This window comes from Meleagris gallopavo, chromosome 1 (genome assembly GCF_000146605.3).
Source record: "Meleagris gallopavo isolate NT-WF06-2002-E0010 breed Aviagen turkey brand Nicholas breeding stock chromosome 1, Turkey_5.1, whole genome shotgun sequence".
Lineage (NCBI taxonomy): Eukaryota > Metazoa > Chordata > Aves > Galliformes > Phasianidae > Meleagris > Meleagris gallopavo.
The window spans coordinates 150153536-150161661 of NC_015011.2; the positions used below are offsets into that span (position 1 = coordinate 150153536).

Consider the following 8126-nt stretch of genomic DNA (forward strand, 5'->3'; position numbering starts at 1 on the left):
GATAACAGCTTTTATGTAAGATCTAGAAGCTCTCTCCTCATTCAGGCTAACCCATTGACTGAACAGTAGTTATGAAGGCATGCCAAAATTATTACAAGAATCTTTATGAAAATAACATCTCCACCCCTCATTTTTATTTATTTATTTATTTTACCATTGAAAACAAATCTCTATGTAACTGGAAATAGCTCCAGTGAGAAATAACAGCATCACTGCTAAGAATAATTACTGCTGAGAATTATTTATTGTCATTGTGCTGTTTTGTCATTGAAGGTATACGCGGGAAAAAGACTGGGGTAGTTTACAATGAGCTTTGGAAGAGGCAGTCAGGATACAGAAGATTTTGGAGGAGGCACCAAGAAGATAGCATGTGCTGGATTCAGATGCAGTGTTCCCTGTGTCTGCAGCATCTCTGAAAGAGAATGAAATTTAGAAATAAGTATGTCTATTATGTTATAATGTAGCATGTGGTATAGGAAACATATGGATAGGAGGCTAGTGAGGCTCACAGCAAGGAAGAAAATGTAATTAAGCAGCAAACAAAGCTGAGTCAATCATATATATGCCAATCTGTCAGGAACATTGGTGCAGGGTGGATGGCCAAGGATGTAAGCAGTGTCTGGCCTGAGAAAAAGCAATTATTAATGATATACTATGCAATTACGACGGTGCCACCAGACAAACAAACATAAGGATTATGCAAGGAAGCATTTCTGGAAATCCTAGCAGATCTATTGTATTCACTGCTTGGTGTCATTTATTTGACTGTAAAACAAAGCTAAAAGAAGAAAGTGTATAATCATTTTGGGTCCTGTTTGGAATTTTAACAGACTGTAAAGATATATTTCATGGCGCTGACGTGAAGATGATGTTGGGAAGATCATGAGATTACTGTCAATCCAGCAAAATAAATAAATGATATACACTACCAAGTAGATCAGCCAAACCTATAAGAAAGCCAAAATTTTACATCAGAAGTTCATATTTGCATAAAATAACTGAATAGAAGATATAGAAGGAAGCATGTTACCCTTACCAAAGACCAAATTTGAATGTGTAGTATGGTTTGCAATGAGGCCATACTACATGGCTATGCCATAATAACCCAGACTATGGCACCAACAAAGCAAACCGAAACTGAGAAAACTCAGTTCCTCATGATCAGGCATCCAGTTGTCTCTGAGGAAATCTGGACAGCCTCAGGGAAACTAAAACTCTGGGGAAATATCTGGACCACAATCTATGAAAAACCCAAGGATACTGCGAGACAAATCTTAAATTCTACTGGAATCTTTCACCTTCAGTTCTGTTCTGCTCCTGAAACATTACATCATGGCACCAGGAATACCAATTTTAAGAAGAAACAAAACCAAATTAAAGTCTTAAGCACCACAAAACTGTGAAGCAGCCAGAGCAACCAAAGAATACCTCTGAAGAAAATTTGGGTGCAGTACTCTGGCAAACCTAGGATTCTGACGAGCAGAGAAAAGAATAAGCTTGTATAAAAGGATCTGCCTATTGTTGGCTTTCCAGCATGGAAAAGATCTTAGCTTTTTGTAAAAGTGCAAACACATCACAAGCAACTGAGAAACACTGTGTAGAGGCCATTGACCAAATTTAACCCAGGAAAAGTAGATAAGGTAGATAAGCAAGATACCTTGTGATAAACTAGGGGGGGCATATTTCTCAGATACATCTTAAGTTGCTGTATAGCTCATGAAATTGAACATGAATTTTCTCACTTATGGGGAGAGGTTTTAGGTTGAGCAGCATCACCTCTTGTAAATGCTAGGAAGAGAAAATTGCTTTAAAACTATTCAAACCAAAGAGGCAATGTCAAAGGAACATATTTCTATCACTAAGTTGAGAATGAACTGTGTATTGATGACCAGATAGTAAATTCAGATGATTTATAAACTGACACTGTACAGTGGGCAAGTATGTAATTGCTAGGGATACTAAAACTGTGAAATAAGCATACTGTTGAGGGAATTCAACAAACCTTATGATGTGAGAAAAGGGTTGTCAGGCTCTGGAACAGCCTCCCCATGAAAGTGGTCATGGCATCAAGTTGGACAGAAGTGTCTGCACAATGCTCTCAGACATATAGTTTGTTTTTTTAGTGATCCTGTGTGGAGCCAGAATATGGATTTGATGACCTTTATGCATCCCTTTCAACTCTGGATATTCTATGATTCTGTAGCAATCAAACCAAGAAAATTATAAACTTTGGAAACACCAGATTGTCCATAGGAGAGATCAGATTATTGTTTTTACTGAAGGAAAATTAAGTCAAAGATTATTTCTCCATTTTCTGAAAAAGAGACTATCCTAAGATACTAAAGCCAGTAGCTTGATCCAGGAAACAAAAGGTATATGGAAAATGAAAGATATGCTAGGATGTGTAATTCTCACACAGTACTTCAATATACTGCAGCAGAATGCAAATGGGAACATTTAGTGTGGTGTTGCCATGTCCAGAAATGTTGAAGAACAATAATAATGTTTCTCAAAAAACAAAACCAAAATAGTTTTTTACTTGGAATCCAGAAGAGTAATTTCCTATCCCTATGAAATAGAAGTGCTTCCACACAAAATAATTGAGCCCATATTTTTGCATAATATTCAGTAATACTTTAAATGAAAACCATGACCCTAATCATACACTCCTTTTTAGCCTGAAATAAGGAATCAGCAAAGACCATTACCTTTAAATTATCAGGATTGTTTTTCTTAATGCATCATTTCTTCCCGAGGGTGCCCACAAAGCTATGCAAAAGAAGAGTCAAAAGAAAAGGGAGCCGAGAGGATGCTGGGAAGTGCCAGAAGCACTGTTGCTTTGTGCAGAAATGTGTAAGAAAATGAAGGTTCTATTTCCTGCACCCTGTCATAACCTATAGATAGTATATACAAGTAGCTAAAACAACAGCTACAATAAATGAGACAAGAAACAGAGGCTGCAAGGCAAAATGCTAACCATCAAATACCCAAATAAAATAATGGCAAAGGAAGAACCTGAGATATAGATCAGACCAGTTGTAAGTTATAAACTTACAATATCAGTGAAGCTGTAACTAAAGATAACTTCAAAGGAAAGGCAAGCTAAAAAAAATGGAAGCCTTTCTTTTTTTAATAGTTAAAAACTCTCTCAAAATTAACGAAGGAATAAAGCAAACCAGCAAGCTCCTTTTCCCTTCCAGCAGCTAGAGGGGAGTGGAGTTTCAATTTTATAAATTGCTAGCTAATCTGGAATTAATATAAACTTCTAATGTCTTACTTATGGGTCAGGTCTATCATCCTCCTCCTTTCTGCATTTAAAAGTGTCATTCAAAATATTTAGGATGTTAAAAATACAACTTTCCTGGGGAAACGAAGAAACAACTGTGTTTTCGGAGGGATGTTTTAAAATGAGTGTTCCCAGAGCTAAAATACATATATATATATATATATAAAATAAAAATAAAAAAAATATTTCCAGAGTCAAGATGCGTTCAAAATAACAAAATGATGAAAAATGATGATTGACAGTATTTTATGTCATCAGTGTTGCAGTCCTCTCAAATTACAGAAAATCCTTAGATGCATATAATGAGGCCACTAAAACAACCTTAACTCTGCCCTATATTCCCACAGTGCAATAGCCATCTGATTATGATTAAACCTTCTCAGTGTCTGCAGTCCCAGAAAGAATAAATTACTTTTTCATTTACTGATGCTTTATTTTCAATTCTCTTACATTAATCTCCGTTACCTTTGCTGCAATGAGTAGAATTTTGAAAAGAAAGATTTAAGATTACATGACACTAAGTGCCAAGATGTGCATAGCTGAAAATTCATCTGCATGTTGCTGTTTCCATCAGTGAAGCTATCAGAGATCTTTCATTTGAAAGTAGCTTTCGATTCTATTGCTTTTAATGGGAATGAGGACCATTTCCCCTGTTGCGTTGTGATAGTCATCACCTCATTTTGTTTCCAGCATACACAAAGTCAACTACATAATGTTGTTGGTGAGTTAAGCTGTCCCTCTATAAATGCTCCTAATCTGCAAGGCAAGTTTACCCAGGCTGAGCTCCCTGTTCTGCTGCCAGAATCCATAAGGGCTAATCTAAATCTTAGCTTTTTGAAGGTGCATTGCTGCTGTTTAATAGATGTTTTTGGTCAACACTGTTCAGAAGCTTGGAGTCCGTGAGAGGACAAGGTTCTGTTCTGTGAGGAACAGGTCCCTGCTCTTCTAGACTAGGTAATGAGCCTCATGTTTTTGGGACAGAAATTTCAGTTCAACTGTCTCTTTAAAGTTCCAAGTGTAATGGCAAGGTGACCACCCACTTGTTTCATCTTCTGTTTTGGTTCATCATGATGATAATGAAATACAAAGCAAGTGGTTACAGATAGCCATTCCTGTAAAGCTCTCTGCATTTCCCTACAAGACAAGCTCCAGATAGCTTTTGTTTCCAAGTTTCTGAACTACTCATTCTTGCTCCTTCCACCCCCCTCCAATTTTTATGTTATGAATTTTATTTCTCTTTGTTACTGGCAAATGCTCTCCTTGCAGCTAAGTCCTGCTTTTCTGTTCCCAGGCACATTTTTTTTCCTCACGTTGCTAGGCAATATTAGTTTTTTTTCTTACTTTACTACTCATGTGACTTAGGCTCACCATCTCTTTCCAGCATTACCTCACACCTTTTATTCATTACCACCTCTGCTCTCACTTCCACAGATGAACAAAATTAAACAAGTGAACACTAAATGGAGCTTAAAATGAAGACTCTTTGCTGTACTTTGCCTTAAGAAGTCAAAATTTATTGCAAAATTCATATTTTAAGAAACGAGATGGCACTTTTCCCCTGAAGAACACTTTTTAATAAAACCCTAATTTAATGTGAACAATTCTGGTGGAGTGAGGAAGGCCTGGGCTGTAATTATCTAGTCTATTCTCATGCCTAATAAATGTAGCATAAAATGTTGAGGTTGATACTTTGCTGTGTGTGTTTAAAACACCTTCATAGAGTTCCTTTGCAATCTAATTTATTAAACCCACTTCAGCAAACATTGGCGGGGTTAAGAAATCAACTCCTTTTTTTTCATCAGAAAAGGAGAGACTAAACTACTGATGGAGTTTTATATCAGAGAACTCAAGTAATACACTGCAGACATTCTGTCCCAGGTGACAATATGGAAATTACCTTCACAGGAGCTGTGAAATATCCAATTTTTTTATGTCTTCAAAATTTTCCCCCAACTTTTTCGTTTACTGATGCACAGACAGATGATTGTTCTTGTCACCTGAATTGCTTCTGTCATATAACTTCAGCACTGGCTTGTGTTCAAAATGACACATATCAGCATGGAAAATATAGTTCATTATTGCAGCTGATAAAATCAAGATAAAGAGTTCCTCATCCTTTCGCTTACCAAACTCAGTCTCCTCAAAGGGGGCCTAACAAGAAAGATAGAGACTCAACAGGGTGTGTAGTGACAGCACAAGGAGTAATCACTTTAAATGGAGAGTAGGTTTAGATTAGGAATAAGAAAGAAATTCTTCATGATGAGGGCACTTGAACAAGTTGTTCAGAGAAATTGTGGATTCTCCATCTTTGGAAGTGTTCAACTCCAGGTGGGATGGGACTTTGAGAACCTGATCTAGTGGAAGATGTCTTCAATTAAGGCAGGGAGTTTGGAACTAGATGATCTTCCAACACAAACCATTCTGTGGTTTCCTTATGAGGAGCTGCTCAAGTTGCCTTTTCAGTTGTTACCACCAGGGACACTGCAATTGTTGATTTCAAGAAGAGGAGAAGGAGAAAGGAGAAGAAGGGGAGAAGAAGGAGAGGGGAGAAGAAGAGGAGGAAGAAAGGGGAAAGGAAGGAGAAGGGGAAGAGGATGGGAAGGGGGAGGAGGAAAGGAGAAGAGAAAGGGAGGGGAAATGAAAGAGGAGGGGGAGGGGAGGAACAGAAAAGGAAAAGGAAAAAAGAGAAAAAGTAAAAGAAAGAAAATCCTCTGAGTATTTCTTGAATATGTTTTATATAAAAAGACCAGTGTAAATTCTCAGTCAATATAGATCAAAGTAGTCCCTTTGACAGGGGGGCAAATCTATGGCAGATGAAGCTTACAAAAGTCTTAAAAATCAAATTGGATGGGCTTCTTTTGTACCACTAAATCACATCCCTAGCAACTGTAGTTTGTTTGTTTCAAAAAAAAAAAAAAAAACCTTGGCTGGTTTTCATATATGAATATATTTTTTGCTTTGTTATGATAGATTAAGTTTTTTTTCTTTTTTTTTTTTCCTTTACCAAATGGTTGAGAGAAAGGCATTATTCTGATGAATATGGAAGTGTTTCATAGTCAAGGCAGAAAGGAAAATAGAATATAAAGAGTGGAAAATTTCTCTGTCTGAATACTCTAGTGTACATTTTCTGTAACTTGATGGGACTGGCAATGATTTATGACAAGGTGGACTTAAAAGTGAAATACAAAATACAAAGGAATCCTCATGTGAAATATTTCTAAGTATCCTGCACACTGCCTTGTTAATTTGGCCTTAATGTCCAATTCTGTCTGAACTCTTTTAAAGTGTGTACAAGATCGAATTCTTATCACTTTTGTCACTTCATTTACAAGTCTTGTTTAGTAATCTTTGTATCAGAAAGTGCTATCAATCTCCTTGTTCAAGCCTTGCAAAATAATTTTTCACTTACAGGCCACTCAAAGATCAAACTGCAACTGTCTGCTTTCTTATATAATTGTTTTTAGTTAGGAGTTGGCTTTACCTTCACCCTTGCACCAGTTCACAGCTATGGATCCTATATTAAATATACTTCATTCTCCAACTGGAAGTGTTTTAAGAATCTGTGAGGACTGGTGTATGACGACACACCTTTTTCCCCCATTCTCTATTTCATACAGCACAGTATCTGTTCTTTTCCAGGTGTACTTAATTTCCAAAGAGCAGTAGAAGATCAGCTCACTGGCTCTGCATATGATAGTGATTTCTGTTGAGTTCCTGAAGGTGAAGCAAAGCCCTCTGATCTGTCAAACCACATCTCCCATATTCCAGACTGTAGAGCTCTTCCCCTAGAGAAAAACAGAAATTCAATATGTGATTGTAAAGTCAAAGTTAAGCCAACATCTTTGAGCATAAAGGATCCATAGCATCATATCAGCATAAACATGTAGGAAACTCAGAAGTAGAAATAGTTCAGTGATTCTGGAAGAGTTTCTCACATAATAAAAACGTAATCCCCATGGTTAGGTCTGGGAACATTCTAGCTCCCATGGTTTAATGCTGCATCTGGGTGACTAAAATATTACTGTCAGCTCACTTGCTCAGCTGGATTAGGACCAGAATAGGCCACATTCCGAGCTGAATTGATTCATGTCTAGTCAGCTCTGGTATCTTCAGACTTTGCTTCCTTGCACTTACAGATCCAGACTTAGCAAGGGCAGAAAAAGCTCAAGCCTGCTTTCCACTGCCAGCATAGATATAGCAGCATTACTATATGTGACAGATGTGTGGTCTCCCATATGACTTATTTTGGGGACACAAAGAGGCCAAGCTGAAAAACTTTTACCATTACAAAGCAAAAGGCTGCAGCAGAAGCTCTTGTCCTTCATTTCCTGATGTGATGTAACCTTAGTACCATGCTGGACTTGGTTACTTCTGTGCAGCCAGTGCCAGTTGATGAACTTTGTCAAGGGCAGAGAGAGCAAGCAGCATTCAGGATAACATAGTATCTTTTTTTTTTTATCATGATGCTTATAACTAGAACATAGACTGACAGAGGTAAGAAGTAGTTTCAGGCTGGTAAAATATTACTTTGCCATTACATTTAGCACAGGAAGGATGTTAGAGATGCTAGCAAGGTCAGCATGGAGAGAAGGGTACTTGAGAAAGGTTGATTGTTTGCCTCCCTCAGTAGAATTTCTTCTTTCTCTCTAAAAGATCCTTCAGTAAAATGGTACCTCTGTGTTTATTTTAACCATTGAATCATGCATACTTCCAAGAACAGATATACTCATTGAACAGCCAGCTTACTAACAGAGAAAAGCAGTTAAACCTACAGGAAGTAAACAGATTCAACTAGACCAAGATCTAGGTGGCAAAATAGAGTAGCTGGGTTAGTGTCAAA

The 8126-nt window shown here is 37.4% G+C and overlaps 1 protein-coding gene across 1 annotated transcript in view; it reads right to left on the minus strand.

Moving 5' to 3' along the window:
- Nucleotides 1-225: 225 nt before the first annotated feature.
- The window catches only part of LOC104917463 (carbonic anhydrase 9-like), a 21213-nt gene continuing 13312 nt past the window's right edge, over nucleotides 226-8126 (minus strand). Inside the window, exons 2-3 of the transcript XR_796871.3 lie at nucleotides 6875-7071; nucleotides 226-412 (exon numbers count right to left, since the gene is read on the minus strand). The gene's annotated coding sequence lies outside the window, so the exon portion shown is untranslated. The remainder of the gene's footprint in view (nucleotides 413-6874; nucleotides 7072-8126) is intronic.